The sequence below is a fragment of the Panthera uncia genome, assembly GCF_023721935.1.
Source record: "Panthera uncia isolate 11264 chromosome B2 unlocalized genomic scaffold, Puncia_PCG_1.0 HiC_scaffold_24, whole genome shotgun sequence".
NCBI classification, from domain to species: Eukaryota; Metazoa; Chordata; class Mammalia; order Carnivora; family Felidae; genus Panthera; species Panthera uncia.
The window spans coordinates 109596487-109617523 of NW_026057580.1; the positions used below are offsets into that span (position 1 = coordinate 109596487).

Below are 21037 nucleotides of genomic sequence, written 5' to 3' on the forward strand. Positions count from 1 at the left end.
TAGGAGAACAAACAAATGCACCATGGTGTATTCACGCAATGGACTGACATACAGCAGTGGAAATGAAGAAAATATAGCCACGTGGAATCACATGGATGCATCTTAAACATTTTAATATTCAATTTAAAAGAGTGAGTTCCCAAAGACTACTATATACAGTAAAATACCATGTTTATAAAACTCAGCAGCAAGTATATGTACACAATATATTGTTAGGATACATCCACATGTGGCAAATCTATGTTTAAAAGCAAGGGTGGTTATCTAGGTAGGGGTAGTTTAGAAGGCGGGATCCAGGAAAAGCACCAAGTTGACTCCAGTGATAATTGGTGATGAGCTCTAATCTTTCGTAGGGTGTAATGAGATCTAATCTTTAGTGGGGCAGGATATGGGGTGTCTGTTTTCTTTGGGGCTTCATAACCCCCTATCTATCCATCTGTCATCCATATCAAAGGCCACATAATAATTTTTAAAGTATAGGCTCACTGAGCTCTTAGTAAGTGTGACTCATTGCCATTGGGTGACAAAGTAATGGGATTCTTGTAAGAGGAAGCCATTTCTGTTGAATTAATTAATATCCCATCAGGGAGCAGATCATCATGTGGTTGGGGGAACCAGTGGCTACAATCTATTTAGACCTTGAAAAAGTCTCTGATCAACTCTTTCTGGCTGGGGAAAATATTTACTCACGTATAGGGAGACAGCCATCAGAGGTAATAAATAGATAAAGAAGTAGGAATTGAATGAGCCTTCACATATGTGTAGAGGTGTAAGCTTTTTCATTTCTGTAGTGATCAGTCAACATTTGCCTCATAGCATACTTTTAATGAATGATTTGGAAGAGGAACACACAAGCAAGAGAATCCCCTGGCTAGAGGGAACTCAGAGTGCAGCCAGGTGGTGAAACATTGAGCAAATGAAGCTCAAGCTGAGGACTTGTTTCACTCAGAAATAAGACAGATGAGCTTTAGTGTAGACAGTACACCTGTTTGGTGGTTTCTGCTTCTGGGTTAATTCCCCCCTGGGCCTTGATGCTTGGTGGGAGGACACTTGTAGCTCCTGTGGTTAGGGGCTTTTGCTAACCGAGCCTGTAATAGAATCTCTTAATGGTTAAATAACACGTTCCACTTCTGGTGGAGGCGGGACTTCTGGTGTCATTCGCTTGATTCAGCACAACCTTTTAATCCTCCCACTAGAAACTTCCCGTGTCTCACTCAAAATGTAAAGACAGACTGAGCCAAGTATTCAAGTCACCCTCTAACCCCCCAGTGACTACATTGAACAATTGTGACTTTGTCAACCTCTCTCTGTTTCCCCTTTAGTAAAAGGAAAAGGGTTGAACTAAATGATTTCTGATGCCTCTTTCAGATCCAGTGTTCTGTGGCTCTGGGCGTGTCTTTGTAAAGAACCGCATGTCCTCCCCACCTCTCTTGGAGTCAGCAGAGGCTAACGCGCCTGCCGTCTTTCTCACACTGTCCTTTGTGCTTCACATAATGCAGACCTCTGTAATTCTCTACATCTTTTCTCAGTTGTATTAATTATGTTCCAGGCACCTCTCCCCAAACCATGCAATTGATAGTAAACTTAGCAATGACAAGCTAGAACTTTCTGGAGTGTTTCCAGAGCATACTGGATATAGAACTTAGGTGGTGTGTGAAAACACCTGTCAACTTTAGAGAGACTTCATAGGCTCCCTTATTCGAAACTTATCCATAGATAAGTTTTATATGGGTCTGGGTGAAATGTTGGTGTGAGCTCTTGTCTACAGATAAAGGAGAACCATCTCTCTGGATGTTGGGTAGTAGATACCACTGTGCTTGCCCAAAGCTTCCTAAACATCTGGATCCTTAGACGCAGAGTGAATGAGACCATTGATAATTGGCACTTGGGACAGTAAGGGTCTGGTTCGTCCTCGTCTTCCTACTCTTAAAAGGTCCCCTTTCCTCAGTGTCCAAAACCCCTCAGGTACAGGCATGAATACATACACAGGCACATTATCTGTTGCATTAGTTTTCTCTTAAAATCTCTTCACCCGCCTAGGATACCACTCGGCCACATATGATCTAATTCCTCAGCACTGGACAGTATGGACACTGCCCTCTTCCGGGACTTTCTCCCCTTGGCTTTCTGCTCTCATGGAGTCTCTGCCTACTTTCTGACTACTCTTTTGTAGTTCCGTTTCTGATTTTTCATTCTACACCTGCCTTCCAAAGTTTGCTATTCCCAGGGTTCTGCCACTGGCCCTCTTTGCAGTCTCCAAGAGGAGAAACAAATGCAGATGTTCACATGGGCCTCGCAGGAAGCCCGGATGAGCGAGGCTGAAGGGCTTCCGGGGATGCTGGGCCTGCGCAGACTGCGACAGGCTCGCGGGCATGTGTCTCATCCACGGTATAACTCTGTGCTTCAGCAGGAAGTCCCGCCCATCTGGGGGCCAGACTTGACCACCAGACCCTGGCACTTCGCTGGCTTCTGCTGTCAGGTGAACCTAGGCTGCTGCTTGCTGCCCATGTTTTCCCATTTCCTTTAAAACTTTCTCTCTTTTTAGTATTAAAAAAAAAAGTGATACAAATAATATAATTTTTTTCCATCAAAATTTACCTTTGTGGTTTAGAAATAGAATCACGGGAAGCCGTTATCCCTGGTTCCACCTTCACCAACCCGTCCCCACCCCAGCACCAAGGTCTCTTACCTCTTAATGCAGAGTTGTCTAAATCTGCTTTTTCTTTTTTAAGTTTATTTCTTTATTTTGAGAGAGTGAGAACAAGAACACGAGTAGGGGAGGGGTAGCGCGAGAGAGAATCCCAAGCAGACTCCGTGCTGCCTGACGCGGGACTCAAACTCCCGAACCATGAGATCATGACCCGACCTGAAATCAAGAGCTGGATGTTTAACCGACGAGCCACCCAGGTGCCCCTAAATGTTTCTAAAGTTCAGATATTTTTTGTGTGAGTTCCAGAGCCACACTGTGGGGGCAAAAGGCCCGGATTACTTTCCTCATGTTTCCACCCGGATGGTGGTTCCAGGCATCGCTGGAGTCAGAAAGGATTTCAAGGTGTGAAGCAAGAAGAATCACCCTGCGCCAGATACTTGTCTTAGTATATTTGCTTCTTGGTGTCATCATCTGTGAAATACAGCTAACCGCTGTGCACAGGGTGGAGTGTCTGTGCAGAGTGCAGTAGAGGAGGTGAGATACCTAAGGAAAGAATTTTTATGTAAAATATGTCCACTTGTGGACATTGTCAGTGCTCAGCATATTTCATTTCCGTGTTGGCTTCATGCATGTTCTGAGTGTTATTTCTTTTTTTTAAATTTTTTAAAATGTTTATTTATTTTAGAGAGAGAGAGAGACAGAGAGCGTGAGTGTGGGAGGGGCAGAGAGAGAGAAGACACAGAATCTGAAGCAGGCTCCAGGTTCTGACTGTCAGCACAGAGCCCAGTGCGGGGCTCGAACCCACGAACCGCGAGATCATGACCTGAGCCGGGTGTTATAATTTCTTTACGTGCTGTGAATTTCTAGAGGACTCGTGTGCGTGTGTGTGTGTGTGTCTGTGTGTGTGTTTAGTGTAGCACCTAGGACAGTGGCATAAGCAAGCGATATTTACCAATGCTTGTGCTGTTGACTGGATCACGATAGCTGGTAGTGAAGGTGTGGGTTGTGCCTTTTAGTCTTGATTTATTAGAAACAGATGTATAGACAACAAGCTCTAGGTTGGGAAGTGATGAGCTGGAGCATTTCAAAAGGTAATAATCACCTACCTCGAGTAAGAGTGACAGGCACTATCTCAAGCACATCATGTGTGTTAAATAATCCACGTGCACTAATACACAGCTCCCTCCTGCAGTAGGTCCAGTTATTACCCTCACCTCAGAGTTGAGGAGACTCAAACAGAGGGAGGTTAAGTAATTTGAAGCCACATGGCAAGTAAGCGTGGAGCAGGGTTTTAATGCGCTCATCCTGATGCAGGGTCCATGCCCCTGGCCGCCAGCTGTCTCAGGTGGGCTGCCTGCCGGCCCACCTTGCCCACCCGGAGCCCTCATCTTAGCTCACAGCTGCATATGCCTCTTGAACGTCAGGATCTCTGCTCCTGATCGGGTCATTTCCTCCCTGAGGATTTTTGTGGTCCGTCTTTCAAGGATGGTGCAATATGTCTGTACTATGGAGACCACAACCTGCTCTTCCTGACACGCCCAAGCGTGTACGCACCATAGACTTCTTGTGGGAAAGAGAGCCATACAAAATAAATTGCTTATTTATGAAGTGGGTGTGCTTTTTGGAACAGATCGAAACATATCTGTTTTTCAGTATTTGTATTTTTTTAATTTCTGCACTCATCAGAATTTAGGATTTGGCTACACTAAACATTATTGAAGTGTTTTTCTCACCCTTAGTGAGGAATTAGATACTTTGCGTAGCCCAGGCAAATATTTTTCCTATAATCTCAGGAAAAGCCTGCGTTGCTGCTTTTGTCGGCAATTAATTACTTCATTATCGATGACAGGAAGTTCAAAAGAACCCAGAAAAGAAACACGATCCTGTACTGCAGAACCCAGAACAAGACACGTGTGTACCTGTCCTATCAGTGTCCTAAAATTATTTCTGCAATACTTCGTTAAGTAAAGCATCCACTTCTAGATAAGTAGAGTTGGTGCAGTTATTCTTAAGGACGTTCTTTAGGTGAGGACGCCAGGAGAGATGGCCCCAGCTGCTTGGTTACATCTTGCTCTTAAGCACAGATTGCTCTTAATAGCTCACTGTTCTCCGTAAGATGTAAACAAAATTGACTATTCAGCACCATTCTCCTCTCTTACTGTCATTAGCTTCCGTAAATGTGTACTAAAATCTCGGGAGTTGTCATTGATGTGCCTATAGTCAAGATGTTTCCCAGCTGTGAATATGGGGGTAGCCTCCCATATCTGCGAGTAAAGCCAGCGCTGGTCATTTCAAGAGTCAGGGTCAGATCTGATGGTAATTCAGTTGTTTCTGAACATTTCCGACCCTTACCTAACTGCTCACAGACTCGTGCCTCTTTTTACCTTTTGCTGATTATTATTTACACTGTAAGGGGCACCTGACCGAATGCCGCATATATATTTACTTCATTTACATTACTGTTATTATTGTTGTTGTTGTATTTGTATATTATATACCATATTATCATTATTTATGATTGTTATTATGCGATGATTATTACTTCTGTTTTACAAATTAAAAACAGAGGTTCGGAGAGGTGGGGTAACTTACCTGAGTCATACAGCTAGTAATAGAATTAACAATCAGAATCCAGGCCTTTTTTGATCTGAAGGTGAGGCTCCTTACCCAGCCATCGTGGATCTTGAAGGGAACTTAGCAATGTTGATTTCCAGCCCCTCATTTTGTGGTTGAACAAGGAAGGAAGTGTGACATGCCCAGAGTCTTACTTCTGTCTTTGGTCTTTGGACCACCATGCTCTTCCTGGCACCCCAGTTCTCACCCTTTGCCTCAGACAGTGGTCAGTCACTCCCACAGGTCAGCCTGAATGAGTTGACTTCCCTGGAATTGGTTCTGTTATAGAAACAAAACGAGTAAGGTTTTCATTAACAAGTATGAAAATGTAGCTTCAGAGATTAAAAGAAAAAGACATGTTGAAGGCAAATGGGTATAAATTTTGGGCTCACCAATTCCTTTTGGAACGAACAAACCAGCAAGCTCACGGCCAAGCACTGCCTGCTGCTGTCCCCCCCACCCGTGTTCTCGGGGTGCAACGTGAGATCAGGAGGCACCCCTCCTGCCGTGTCCTGGAGGGAGTTCCATTTCCACATCCAGAAGGCTGGTATGACAGGAGTTTTCCTCTTTCCACACCTGTTGTCATTCTAACTTGTGCTCAGTTGGCTGTGCCCAGAGCACATGCCGGATGTTCCCCTGTGGCCTGCAGACTCAGGGCTTCCAATGAAGGAGCAGGGATGGAAGACAGTTCTGTAGGGGACAAAATATCCTCCAATGAGGACAGCAAAATATATCCTCCAATGAGATTGTTGTTTAGTATTCAGATCTCACCAAGAAGTCAGATTGGAAAGGGTCCCCAGGATCCCCAATGTATACAGTGGTCCCTCCCTTATCTGTGGTTTCAGTTAACTCGTGGTCAACCAGGGTCCAGAAGGGGATGATCCTCCTTCTGACCTCTCATCAGCAGGTCAACATAGCCTAACACTGCATCACAATGCCTTCCTCAGTCACCTTATCATGCGGGCATGTTGTCATTTCCCATCCTCTTCATAGGAGCAAGCGGGACAATAGGATGTTTTGACCACATTCACATAACCTCTATCACCGTATATTGTTATAATTGTTCTATTTTATTACTGTTAGCCTCTTACAGTGCCTGATTTCTAAATTAAACTTTATCATAGGTGTGTATAGGAGAGAACATAGTATATGCAGGGTTCAGGACTGTCCACAGTTTCAGGCATCCCCTGGGGAGTCTTGGAAGGTGGTCTCCTCGCAGATAAGGGGGCACAACTGTACTTTATTTTCGGTGTTTATTAGTGGGCAGTGGGACAGAGAGGAGCGAGTTATGGCAACTGTCACACCAACTCGAAGGAACCCCTGAGAGAAGGGAGAGACCCCCGACTCTGAGCCCCGAAGCCTCTTGACCACTGGAAAGTCTTGCTGGTCTTGACATCACGGAGGCCAACCAGCCTCTCTTCCTGCATGTGGGTGGGAAATGGCCACCTATGATACAGGCACTGAAAACACACCTGAGTAGCCCATTCCAAGAACATGAGAGAGTCTGGGGCTGTGGTTCTGGGGAGCTGCACTTCGGGAATAATTCCACAGTTCAAGTTCTGCTTCTTGACTTGGCAGGTGCTGGGACTCAATGTTGTCCTGGTGTTTGCAGAAGTGTCTGTAGCAGGGGCCTTACAGATATATGTAGTATCAAAAGGATGTAATTGATTTAATGCAGCCATTTTATAGTGATCAGAATATTCTTTTTGCCTCTCTAGCGTGTCCTGGTCTAGAGAAATTGGATTTGTGGTTGGAAGGTTGTTATGAGTGGGGAACAAGAGAATGAAGGGAGAAATGGCCTCAAATAGCATGTCATTTGAGAATGGCGAGGCCTGATGCATCACCCACAATTGAGTGTATTCCTGCCTTCCTGACTGAGCACCTCTCTGAGGGATGGTCAAGATACACACTACAAACTTCTGTCTCACCAAATCTTTTTCATTCTCTTTTGAGGAGAGCACAGGGTAACTGATTGCATTGTGGCTTATATGATTATGATTATATTCAGGCCTTCTTCTCTGATCATGCACAAGGAACTGGGAGCATCCAAAGTTTCTTTAGTTGTGCGTTTTCAAACATCTCTTGTGTTACTTCCAGAGCTGCTTACTAGCACCAACTGCATACACACACACACACACACACACCTATACATACATATGTGTATATATATATATATATATATATATATGCATATATATATGTATATATATATACATGAAAATGTTTTATGGATATATACTATACATACAGAAAAGCGTATACATTTTCCCAAAGTTGATACATTTTCACAAAGTTATTGGAGTCACGGAGTCCTCACTCAGAGCAAGAAATAGAGCACAGCCTACACCCCACAAGCCCTTTTAAGCCACTACCCCGTCTAGAGGAACTGCTGTCTTCTAACATCATGGTTTTAACTTTGCCTGTTTTTGAGCTTTCTATAAATGAAACTCACTGCACTTTTATTCAACATGATGTTTATAAGCGATGTCTATGTTGTGTGCAGCAAGTAGTATGTTGATATCATTGCTGTATAATATCCCATTATAACAACATATCATTTATTAATACATTCTACTCATGAAGGACATTTGAGTGTCTTTAGTTTGGTGCTATTATCAATAGCGTTGCCATGAACATCTTGTATACGTCGTTAGGGTGAATTGGCTAATCTCTCCAGGTTTGCTCTCTTAAGATAGTTTTCTCTCAGAGTTCTGGGAGTATGCTGTTGTCACTCCCCGGATGGGTTATAGGACCCTGTGTGCCCTTCCTGCCATACCATGATGCCATTGGTGGAGCTGGCCAATCTTTTCCAGCCAGACTGTAAACCCATATCCTAAGTAATCCGTATTTATTAGTCGAATGAATGTTGTGATGAGGGGCTGGAACCTGGGTCGCAGTACAACATGAAATTGTGCAAGGAGGGACAAATTAAGGAGAAAGAAGGTCAAGTCTGAGATGCAATCGAACAAGAGAACTGAAGGGCTAGTAACTGGGGACCCTCCGTCGTCCTTTGTGGGGGTGCATTTGTCATGAGAACCCAGGAGATGCATTAAGTTAATAAATGTGTAATCACTCCAGCTGTATCTGTCACTTTCCAGAAGAAACCTGTGCCCACTGTACCCAGCCCATCTACAGTACACACACTCCACAACATGGCAGCATGGGGGGAGAGGGCAGAGGCACGGTTTCTTTGTTTTTCCTTTCAGAAAGTTCTAGCAATGTAGTGAGAGTGAGTACTGAGAGCTCCAAGGGCAGGACCACGGGACTGTTGGCGTCCAGGATGCAGGCATCCTGGGCATCTGACAGTAGCACTGAAGTGAACTTCAAGCCTGTAGAGACCTTTGTTGCCTTGAGCATTACTTCACCGAACCCTTCCTCAGGAATTGTGAGCCGGGAACTGTCCCCAAAAGTGGGGAGCTGGCTTTCCCAGTGGGATTGGCTTCTTTCTATGCAGTGTGTTAGGGAAGGGGTGTGCCCCAAAGAACCATCCACCCTCAAGTATCTCCTGAGCAGCCAGCCACATGGTGCATCTGAAAACTTCTCTTAGATACACCCAAACTTGTGGTTTCTGATCCTGAGCTGAGACATCCGGGTTCAGACCTGAAGAAGGGCCGAATGGAAGGCATCTGTCCTACCTCATACTGAGTCCTTTGTCCATGTGGCCGCTTGTGGCTTGGCACTTAGTACATTTCAGAAGCAGGGCCAGAATTCGCTTTTCCTTTTTTATTTTTCAAGAACATAACGTCGTCACTTAAACACTTTTTAAAGTGTTGCTTTAGACAATGCCTGTGTTCTTTATCAAAGCCCCCACGTTGGCCACAGCTTGAGCTGGTAACTAAGAAAGGGTCAGTTGGGAAAGTCATCATAAGATTGCCTGTGGACAACTTAAAAAGGTGTGTGCGTGTGTGCACATGTATGTGTGCAAGCACGTGTCTGTTTTGTATGCACTTCTGTGCGTGTGTGTGAACACGCATGAGTGCACGTGTGTATAGGTGCGTGTGTGACGTTGTGTGTGAGTGTGTGTGTGTGCATGCACATGTGTTTGTGCGCATTCACAAGCACTCACGGCTGTGGACACAGTCTGGCAGGAGGACCAAAGGGGCAGTAACACTGTTGGTTTCTTTGCTCGCTGCAGGCTGCCTGCAGCTCTGTTTATTTTCCTGGAGTTGAGGCTTCCTTCCCTGTGTGGAAGGCCTGCTGGGACAAAGACCACCCACCTGCCATTACTTTTCTTTTCTTTTCTTTCCTTTTTTTTTTTTTTTTTTTTTTAATCTCTGGCAGCCCTGAGTCTAGTCGTACTTCAGTGTTAAAGGATTGGCACCCACTAGATTTTCTTCAAGCCACGTTGATGTTCGCCACTGGCTACATTTGGGACTCAAGACTCAAGCAAGTGGTTCCTAATGGCAGTCACTTAGCTTCTCAGGGCAGCAGGGAGTTGAGGGGGGGTGTTTGACAGACACCCTGAAACGAGTTGTTGGCTGGGCTCGGTGCCTGTGGATAAAGGCTGGGAAAGCTCTCACGAGGAATGAGTTACAACTCACAGAGGACGTAAAAGGAATTAGAACCACCTCGGTTGCCGAGAGCCTGCTTACGTGTGTGATGTTGGCTGGCCCTGGCCCACCAGCTGCCACAGCTCTGCAAACCTGTCCCCTGCGCCTCCTGCTGTCCCTTCCAACCCCAGGGTCAATCCCCACACTTTTGCCTGTTCTCAGACCTCTCATATGGTTCGGCATTAATTTTTAGAATCTACCTCAACATTTATCTCCTGGAACCTTGGACGTAAGCCAGAGAGGCCTTGCCTTTGTGGGCCCCCCCCCCCCACCGCCCTGTTCTGGTCTTGCTGGTTGTTTCCAGAGAGAATTCCAGGCCTGTGCTCTGTGATCAGCACTGTCTTTCCACCCAGTGGCCTGGGCCCTCCCCTCCACGTGGGGGACGTAGAAGGCGAGGAATACTACAAGCCATACCGCAGCTAATGCGAGCAGGTGGGCCCACGCAGAAGCCGCCCTGTTGCTCTGTTGAGGCTCCAGCACCCAGCATTGCCTCCTGGGCTGAGCACGGCGTTCTGCGGGCTGACGCACGATGAATGTGTCCTGGTAACAATGGGAGCATTAGCCATCCCAGAATCCTAGGCCAACGTGGAGCTGTTTTTTGGTTTCCTTCCTCAAGTATGGGGAGCCACACTCAGCAAAGCAGCAACTGAGTTTCAGTCCCATTTTATATATTTTCATTTTCCCAATCCTGGTATGAAAAGTATGATCATGTCTTCAAGTTAGAAGCCAAGAGGCAAAGTTTGATATTTAGTTATTTAGGTAGGTGTGTATGCATGCATGGATGCTTCAAAGCAATTGTAGGGAATGGTATCCGATTTTAATAAACCCTAAGGTAAGTAGGCCATTGCATGGAAAAAACAAGGTACTTTGCTTATCTGAGTCCTTGTCTTGAGATGCTCAGTAAGTGTGTGCTGAGCAGCTTGTATCTACAAGTCGTCCAGAGAGGTGAGCTCATGGGGAAGAGAGGTCCTCAGTGAGATAATTTTCTAAAAGGCATAGGCTTTGGGTTGGTCTAGAACCATAACTGCCTTTACACAGATTTCTGGAAGCAATGTAAACTTCCCGCTGAAAGTTCAGAACCATCCATGTCCCAGGTGACCAGTGGGTAAAGGCCTTGGAGCCAGGAGACTTGAGTCCCAGTCTCAGCTCTGACCCTCAGGACCTGAGTGGCCCTGGGCAAGTCCTTCCCCCTTGGCCCTTCCCCTGCAAAAGGAAAGGATTCAGCTGGTTTGCGTCATCAGACAAGCTCCAGAGTGCCCACTGGAGCCTGTCGCTTTGCTAGGTCCTGGGAATAAAAAGCTGACCAACTGGTCACTGCCCAGTTGTGTTCTCAAGGAACACAATGTCCTGTTGAGAAAGAGGAATGACAAAACCAGCAATTAGAGCTCAGTGGAAAGGGAACGCTTGCCCGGGGTTGCTTTGGTGGCAAAGAGGCAGGCACTGAAGAAATGGGAGTGTCGTTCAGAAAGCATTTCTTGTGGTGAGTGGCACTTGGGCCAAGTTGAGGGGAAGGGCAGGGCATTTGCAGGACAAGAGATGACTTCCCAGGTCACTTCCAGACCTAAAGAATTGAGTCTAATTGAGGTGTGTGATCTGTGCAGAACTCTGGCCAGATGGGTTTCCCTTTCCATTCCAGTTGTGTCCTGGCCTGGAGCAGCGGCCCTTGGAATAGTCCCTTCCCCATCCTGACTGGATGGAGGAAGCCACAGGAAGGCTCAGCTGTCGTTCCCCCTGGATTCCTGCCGTGTGCACTTTGGCTGTCCATGCTTCTAGGTCTTTCTTCCCCAGCTGTCATGGCATAGAAGTTCTTCTGGAACATATCTAGTTAGAGATTACCTGGTAGTCTTAGCTTATGCAAGACATGAGTTCCAGAAGATCTCATATGATTTAAACTCATGTAATTTGAGACTAGTTTTTCCATGGAAATAAGTGTATAGAAGGGGGATACGATCTTCAAAGACATAAATCTACGACTCTTAAAGGATATTTTTTGCTTATTCTGAGCAAAATGTTTGAAAAGCATAATAATATACACATAATAATAGTGTTTTACAATCTCTAACTTGCTTTCCAAAGTTATAAAATTTCTAATCTTTTCCAACATCAACCCCTTAATGATTGGGTAAATGACATTTCTATAGGATGTTTTTAAAGGATTTTAAATTGTAATAGCAGTAGATATTTAAATGGCAACACAGTAGTCACTAAAATCACTTCCATGTGTTCTGAGACATGAAAGTGTTGGCCATTAGGAAGCTGGTACAAAGGAAAGCTGGTGTTGCCATTTACCTGGGAAAGTAGCTCTGAATATTAGTACTTAAGAGAATTGGGACAATAGTGTAACACTGTTGACCATTCATTTCCTGCCAACTCTGAAATGATCTGATTCTTTAATTTTTTTTTAATGTTTATTTATTTTTGAGAGAGAGACCGAGGCAGAGCACGGGAAGGGGAGAGGCAGAGAGAGAGGGAGACACAGGATCCGAAGCAGGCTTCAGGCACTGAGCTGTCCGCACAGTGCCCGAAGCTGGGCTTGAACTCACAAACTGTGACATCATGACCTAAGCCAAAGTCTGACGCTTAACTGACTGAGCCACCCATGTGCCCTATGAAATGATCTGGTTCTTGATAATTTTTTTAATTTCGATGTTTGCACATAAAATCAAGCTTTATTAATACTTCTATAACCTTACTATTTCAAATTTCATATAAATTCAAGTCTACATAAAATGTACTTGCACTCTGTTTGCCAATATGTCTGTCAATCAGTGGAAGAGAGTAAAACAAAATGGGGCACCTGGGTGGCTCAGTCGGTAAGCATCAGACTTTGGCTCAGGTCATGATCTCATGGGTTGTGGGTTCGGGTCCAACGTCAGGCTCTGTGCTGACGGCTCGGAGCCTGGAGCCTGCCTCCCTCTCTCTGACTCTCCTCTCTCTCTCTCTCTCTGTCTGTCTCTCTCTCTCTCTCTCAACAATAAATAAACATTTTAAAAAAAGAAAATGTACATTGCAGATATATATTCAAACCATGGAATGTCGAACTGAAAGGCTCATCTGGGGAGGGCGGCCAGTCCAACTTCATTTACAGATGAAGTGGGGACCCAGGTACATAGAGTCAAGAGCTCAGATAGTGAGTCAGATCTTGTTTGTTTTGTTTTATAGTTTGGCGTCAGGCATTTTAGCCAACTCTGAAGTTGCGGTAGTCTAGCTCAGTGCCCGCCAGGTAGTATAGCTCAGAAAATTCTGGAGATCAGCCTTGAGTAAGGAACTCCTGTGTTTCCCACTCTGTACCTTAGCTTTAGAGCAAGAGACTTCTTAGAAGTAAGGAGAGGCTATTCTGTTTCCTGGAAAGACGGAATTCAGGAGCAGCAGGGGAGGGAAGGTGAAGACCCTGAAATCTTCAGCCACAGCTCTCCCCTACCCGGAGTGCTGGAGCAGCTTTGACTCTTCCGTTGAAGGTTGACCACGCTGGGCTTCCCAATCCATAGTGAGGAATGCTTGCTTCAGAAACGGAAGCCCCAGAATAAAGGGGCAGCCTTTGAGATGGTTGTCTTAATTAACCTAATTAAGCTGTAAATTGCTAGAGTATGTAACAAATTGCATTTGAAAAGCCACAAAGCTGGCTGCACAGAGATACTCAACCTTGGCATGAAGTAGTCCTAGATTTGTCCTTTCCACTCACTACTTAGATGACCTTTGACAAGTTGCTTATTGGTTCTATTTCCGCATCTAGTGCAATACCTACCATAGGATTGTTGTGAAAAGTCAATACAGCCTTTGTTTCAGATGCCAGGGCCTAACCATTCAGTACATTCCTTCTGGCCTTTATAAATGCAAATATTATGTCAAAAGCCAAACGGACAAAAATGGCTTTCACAACTAAAAATGAGAGATTTCACCATCAGATAGAGTTTAGACTTGATCCCTAATCTCACGTTGACTTCAAACGTTATCGAGAAACTGGTAAATGTGTGTTCACAAACAGGAATGGATTTGACAACCTGTCACTGGTTTTCACACCAGATCTTTCATTAAGTGTGTGAGGGGGAGTGTGGTCTGGTTTATGGTTTATGGGTGGCCCCCGCCCCACCCCCCATTTTCTCTGATCTTAGGGAAATAACTGGCCTAGGAAATCCAGGAGTCTACTTCCTGATGGTATGGATCCTAATGAAATTATTTCTTTTCTGGTCTTAAAAAAAAGTTACCAAAACCATTTAATGAGCTTTTTTATTATTTACAAAGTAATTTTTAAAATGATTTTTAGAAGTCTGCTCACTGTAAATTGTGTTTTTCTTTTCTTCCTTTCCATTTCCTTTCCTTTCCTCCACCCACCTGCTTCCTCTTCTCCGTACAGAACAGGTTAAAAAAAAGAAGAGGGCTTCCTCCATCAGGCTCTGGGCACTGGTGTCCAGATTGCCCCGCCCCCTGCCCCGGGGTGAGGCTCTGTCCTCCCAAGAGCAGGCTGGAGGACAGTTCCCCCTCTCTCTCTCCCAGTCTCTCTCTCTCTCTCTCTCTCTCTCTCTCTCTCTCTCTCTCACCTTGGGGGCATTTGTCAATGTGACTCTACAAATGGCATTTTCAAGTTGCCTTTCTTTGATTGCTAGTGAGGTTGATGCCATTTTAATTTCTTCTGTGTTAAGGTCCTTCCCTGCCCCTGGTTGGGGGGGGTGGCGGGCGGGGAGCAGGCATCTGCTTTGTTTTGTTTTATGGTTTATGTGATCAATGATGTGTGATCTAAAAATGCCTCTCTCAGTTCATCTGTATCCACAGTATATTAATGGAAGCCCTTGGACTTTGGCCTGTGGTTTCCTCTTCAGTCTTCATTGCCATTGCCATTCTTTCTTCTTTTGGTGTCATTGTGAGGGTTCTAACAGGAGGGAGATCACACGTGTCTGGTCAGCAGCTGTGCAGACCCCACCAAAAAGACTTTGGACTTTTATTTTTATGCCTCTCACAGAAATATCCAACCACAGCGGCATACAAGTTGGCATAGCCTGATTCTAGAGAGAATGTTCTTTAACTCATTAAAAAACAAAGACTCACTGGTAAATGTTTCCCTCTTACCATTTTATATAAAACATGGGAATATTTCCTTAGGAAAGAAAAAGGAGGGAAACGAGATGTTTGGTAGCACATAGCACACGATTAAAGAGATGCAGGGGGTAAATACCCTGATGTAAGAGGACCTTTAGGAAATACCGATGGTTTATTTGTCTTATTTCACAAACTTCACTTCTGTTTATTTGGAACCTCTTACTAGGTACCAGTTTTCCAGCTCCTTGGCTGAATTTTTAAGGTCTCTTCTGTGGCATATGGTCGTACATAAACATATGTCTTCCCTTTCCATAATTATTCCTTACATCTTCTTTTTACATGTTGAGAAGTCCGATTTGGGGGGCCAGTGCTTTTGTAAGATTTTCACATTCCCTTGAACACAGCCAGTTAGATCATGAAGCGCTAACTCAAGCTTTAGTTAGTGATAGAATCCAGCTAATTAATTTGTAAGTTTTCCCTGCCTCCAGAGTGATCCCCGTATACCACTCGGCTAGTCAGACAAAATCACAAGTGGAAAGGATGTTCAGGATTTATTCCATTAAGTGATTCTGTTCTATTCACTATAGGAAGAAGAATACTCCGTTTTATTTGGCAGATGTAATTTCCGAATGTATTGTGTGCCTGATGCAGCCATGTGGTAGTGAGCCGTTGCTATTTAAACAATCACCCCCCAGAATTTAGTAGTTTAGAGCAACAAACATTTATTATCTTGTAGTGTCTGGGTCCGTAATCCAGTGCAGTTTAGCTGTGTCCTCTGGCTCAGGGTGTCCCGTGGGCTGCAGTCATCTCAAGGCTTAACTGGAGGAGGATCTGTGTCTAAGCTCACGCACATGCCCATTGGCCAGAGGCCACCTTCGCGAGCCTTGCCACAAAAGCCTGTCCATAGACAGTTCAGCATGGCCTCCCAGCCAGAGTGTAAGAGAAGGTGAGCAAGAAGGAATTTACAGTCTTTTTTTTAACCTAATCTTGGAAGTGCAAACCCATCACTTTTGCCATTTTCTAGAAGTCACCAGGGCCAGCCTCCACTCAAGCTGAGTCTGAATACCAGAAGGCAGGGATCACTGGAGCCATCCAGTATGGCTACCTCCCATACTGTGAAAGGACTTTTTTCCATAGTGTTTCAATTAAAATGATTCAGGGCATCAGAAGGCATGAACATAGCCTCCTCTAGCCCCAGTGCCGTTTAGTGGCTGTGGGGGGAATAGCATTGACTGCCAGCTAAATCCACAGGGCCGGTTGCTGGTTTCAAGCTGCTACCCATTTCCCTACCACGCTTCTTTCTTTCACAGATGGCTCACTCACCCTGTCTTCCAGTGGCTTCCAATCACTTTTCTTCTTGAGTTCCTCTCTGAGCTTTGAAGCCAAACTTCTTCCCAACTCACTGGCCTCTGAAACAAACACACAACTCTCATGGGCTTTTACTTTAAACTGCAGGGAAGCCATTGGACTCAACTGGAAACAAGGAAAAACAGGGAAGGGTGGAAAAGTACCAGAAATCCACACAAGTGTAAGACTAGCTCTTGTAGGAGGAGGAAAGGAATAATATTTAGGGAGTACTGAATGTATAGCCAGAGGCTTCACTAAAGGTCTTCCAAATATTAACTCATCAGTTCTCAAACCAACTCTACAATGGGGCTGTCACTACCTGTAATTGACCATTTTTCCCACTCAAAATACAAGGAAACTAAAACTCAGCAAGAATAAGTAACTTCTTCAAGTTCATAGAGTAAGTGCCACGTTTAAGATTTGAAGCCAGTTGGTTTGAGTCCATTGGGTATGGCCTTCCCACACACCATGGAACTTGTTAGGTGGCCCTCTGGACCCACTCCCCGGATTCTGGTGTGGAAGTGAATCATGTTCTTGTCCTGCCAGTCTACTTGGTCTTGTCAGGGGGAAGTTCTCAGACTCCAGACAAGGCCAGGGATAAGATGGCACCCTCCACAGTCTCTTCCAGTACCTTCTTCATACTCTTGCATTTGCCCTGGGCTATTTTTCTTCTTCACAGAGGAGGTATTTTATCATTTAGGAGTCTGGCCCACCCTCAGCCTCATGAATGAGGAAGGACATTCACTACTTGCTCCCACATTGGCACCAGTCTTGAAGTGGCCCCCTTTCCTCCTCCCTACTTCAGAATGGGTGAACCCATCTTCCGCTGGACTAACGCACATGCACAAAGGGTTTGTTGGGAAGGCTGGTTCCACTCTTCAGACCTACAGGCAGAGCTGATAGCCGAATTATTGAACAGCTGCTGGAGCAAGGGCTTGGGGGCCTCGAACCTGGGCAGACATTAGCTTAACTGCCGGGTCATGGAGAGGTCCGTGGGGTGTGGGGAGAAGGACTGAGGCAGGGAATGGTGGCTGGGGCACACTGAGGTGCTTGGACACCATGTTTGGTGCCACAGAAATGTGCTTCTGTGTAGCTACCTGGCTATGTATTTCTCTTCCTAAAAGTAGTAGTTCGTAATACTTTGGGGGCACAAACCTCTTAAAGAATCTGTGCATCTTCTCCCAAGAGACTGGGAAACCCATAAACTCCAGATTGAGACATGCCCTAAAGTAGGGCTTGGCCTCTTCTCTCATTGCTGGGAGCCTGCTGGAGCCTCAGCCCAAACCCTCCAGCTGGGTGACCTGAAGGCAGGTTACCACATCAGGACTGGCTGCCTCAGAGCCCCGACCCCCTCCCAGATTTGCGGCTCCTCTTGTGTACTGTTTTTGTTTTTTTTTTAAGTTTGTTTATTTTGAGAGAGAGAGAGAGCACTCATGCAAGTGAAGGAGGGTTAGAGAGAGAGGGAGAGAGAGAATCCCAAGCAGATTCTGCACTGTCAGCTCAGAGCCTGACTTGGGGCTCAATCTCACCACCTGTGAAATCATGACCTGAGCCAAAATCAAGAGATGAGACACTTAGCCAACTGAGCCACCCAGGCACCCCTCTTATCTACTCATAAGGAGAGGCTGACTTCTCAGCTCATTTGTAGAACAGCAGTGATTGATATCCCTTGGTTCAGTTTACCCATTTTCCTAGGTTCCGACCCACATGTCCTATTTAATAACTCTTCCCTTTGACAAAGCATTTTTGCAAAGCTCGCTGCTATATTTAACCAACATCAAAATCCTGTCCTCTTGCTCAGGGAAAACACATTCCACTGAGGGAAGAAGGGGGGGGGCAGAATCCTAAGTGATGGAAACTACTGCTGGACAAAGTCTTTAAGAACTGTCCAGAATGAGCATGACAGCCACGAACTTTTGCCGCTAAGCACTTAGGCACAACTAGAGCCTTAAGGGCCAGCTTGGTGGCCCTCCATGGCTTAACATCACAGAGTCTCACAAGTGCTGAAGACATGAAGTGGTGTTCGTTGGCAGTCACGTGACCACTCTCTCAGGCAGTTGTCTCTGGAAATGTAAAAGATCCTCCATAGTGCTTGATGGTTCTTTTGGACTCCGCTCATTCTACTGACTGTTTAAGCCAGCTGGATGACGCCTGGCACAAGCCCCAGATGAATGACGACTTAGTCCTGTGGGAGACGCCGTCTGATCTTTACCCCTGTCCCTTGTATCGTTCTCCAGCTTTCCTGCTTGATTCTCCAGCTTTGCCATCTGCTTGGCAAAACTCAGGGAATGCGCGGCAGTCATTTGATTTATTGTGCTTTTCATGACAGTAACATCTTCCAAACACCCCACCCGGATAGCCAGGCATGACTTCCTTTGCCTAAACCCCTGTTGTTGGGCTCTCATTAAATATGCTTTTCTCAGATGTCACTCCATCATATCCCAGAAGGTTATTTTCATGATTTTCCCTAGAACTAATGAACACTATTTGCCTTTTGACCTCCTCCTTTAGGAAATTAATAGTCATGTTTGCCACTGGGCAGTGCTCAGGAACTTGTTTATTTAAAAATGAGCTGAAAAGATCTTTATCTCAGAAGTGTGTGGCTTAAAAGAAAACTCAAGTAAAGAGACAGTCTAAAAGTTTAGCCGCAGAAGAATAGACATGGAAAAGTGCAAGTAGATGAGTGGGCTGGCCAAGGCATTAATTGGTCAGCATGGTATTTTTCAGTTTTTTTCCAATGAGTTCAAAGAGTTTTCCTAGAAAGTATATCACTGTACCCAGTAGTATCTAGTAAAAATAGCCAGGCTTCTAGATGTTACCTGGCACCTTCCACCTGTCCTCATGTGAGGTTCTTTGTCTCTCCTGCTTGACAGGAATGTAAATCAGAGTAGTATTTTCAGTTACTGTGGCTTCTCTTGAAGTGGGGGCTTTGGACTTTCTGCACCCCACCCTCTTCTCATGAGAACTGAGTTATTCCTTGAGCATAGCCTGGGCATTTGAGGAAGCGTCTCTTTTTTCATAAATGAGAGTTTTGCTTTAGCATTGTACTCATCAGGACCCCCAGAAGCAAGACTAACCAATGCCATGTTTGTTTGAAACAACTACCTTTGGAAATAACAGGAGTGGTCTTCACCATTCAGTGTCAAAGCTTGTTTAACAGGGATTCTGGGGGTACAAGCACTGCTCTGTGTAGAACTATGGAGCTGGTTATTTCTCAAATGGAATAGAGAAGCAGAACCTGAGAGCAGTCTTCCTGACCTTGGAGCACGAAGGCGGTCTCCCTCATTAGTCCTTACTGAAACTCAGAGTGTGTCCTAAGCGGTTAAGGATCTGTGTGTCCCTGGAGGCACAGAAACCAAAACGTGGCCTGCACCCCTTCCCTATGTCCCACGCATCAGAGGCTCTGGCCCTCCGCCTGTCACAGCTGCCCCATGCCTTTCCTTGGACGGAGCTGCTATCTTCCCAGTGTTTCACCCCACAGGTCGGGGCTCCAGCCCACGCTCACAGCAGTCAGGATCCTGTGCCTAGCTGTCTTTTGGCACATCTATGAATCATTTCCTTTCCTGCCCATCTGCTGGTGATCCATCACTGAGAGGTGCTGTCTCTCATGACTCCTGGGCGTGTCTTCTCCCCAAACTGGGCAAGGCACCTCCAGGCGAGATCAAGTTTCAGGTTTTCTAGGCATTCTTGATTATATATAATGAGGGTAATTGGATCATTATAAAAAGGTGAAAACAGGTACAACTGTTACTACACTTGATCTTAGCCAAAAGGCTGAGAAGCGATCAACTGTTACTATATTTACTGAGAAAATGTAGAGGGCCCAGATCAGAACTCATGGTTGCCAGGGGCTTGGAGGGGGGATGGGAGAAATAGGTGAAAGGGGTTAAGAGGTACAGTCTTCCAGTTATAAAATAAATTTAAGACATGGACATGTAATGTACAGAATATGGAATATAGTCGATAATATGTCAACAACTTTGGTGACTCATGGTAACTAGACTTTTTGTGGAGATCATTTTGTACTATATATAAATATCAAATTTCTATGTTTTATACCTGAAATGAATACAATATTGTAGGTCAATAATTCTTTGATTAAAAAAAATAAATGCAGACCTTATTGTGATATAATTGAGAGAATGTGCCATGAGCACATGGGCTTTGAAGACAGCCACATCTGATTTGAATTCTCATTCTGGATCCATCATAGCTGGATGTCTTCAAATTAGTGAACTTTGTATTACTTAGTTTCCTCATCTGTCAAATGGTCTCAGTAATAATGCCAAGGTCATAGACTTTTTTGTAGAGAGTTCATGAACTATAATACGTGAAACTGCTTCAAGTGTAGATTTTTGATCAACAACTGGGAATTTCTTTCCTCTCCCTGAAGTCTCCCTGTCTAGTTGCCTGTTACTTAAAAAAAATTTTTTTAATGTTTATTTTATTTTTGAGAGAGAGAATGAGCAAGCTAGCATGAGCAGGGGAGGGGCAGAGAGAGAGGGAGACACAGGATCAGAAGTAGGCTCTAGGCTCTGAGCTGTCAGCACAGAGCCCAATGCAGGGCTTGAACTCATGAACCACAAGATTATGACCTGAGCCAAAGTTGGACACTCAACCAAGTGAGCCACCTAGGCACCCCACTGCCTGTTACTTTAAAAACTGTGTGACCACCTCTATGCACCTTCCAAGGGCGGTCTTTCCCTCTGTATCTGTCTGATTTGACCTTGCTGTCTAATGGGCTGGATAATTACATGGTAGGAGTCCTCCCCACCATCAGGGAAGAAAAATGCCTCCTTCTTCTTCTTCTTCTTCTTCTTCTTCTTCTTCTTCTTCTTCTTCT

General features: G+C 45.1%; 1 protein-coding gene and 1 pseudogene across 1 annotated transcript in view; one reads left to right on the plus strand and one right to left on the minus strand.

Moving 5' to 3' along the window:
• ZDHHC14 (zinc finger DHHC-type palmitoyltransferase 14) overlaps positions 1-21037 on the plus strand; it is a 214974-nt gene that overhangs the window by 132573 nt on the left and 61364 nt on the right. The gene's annotated exons all lie outside the window — the stretch shown is intronic.
• Positions 19896-19980, minus strand: LOC125939245 (uncharacterized; annotated as a pseudogene).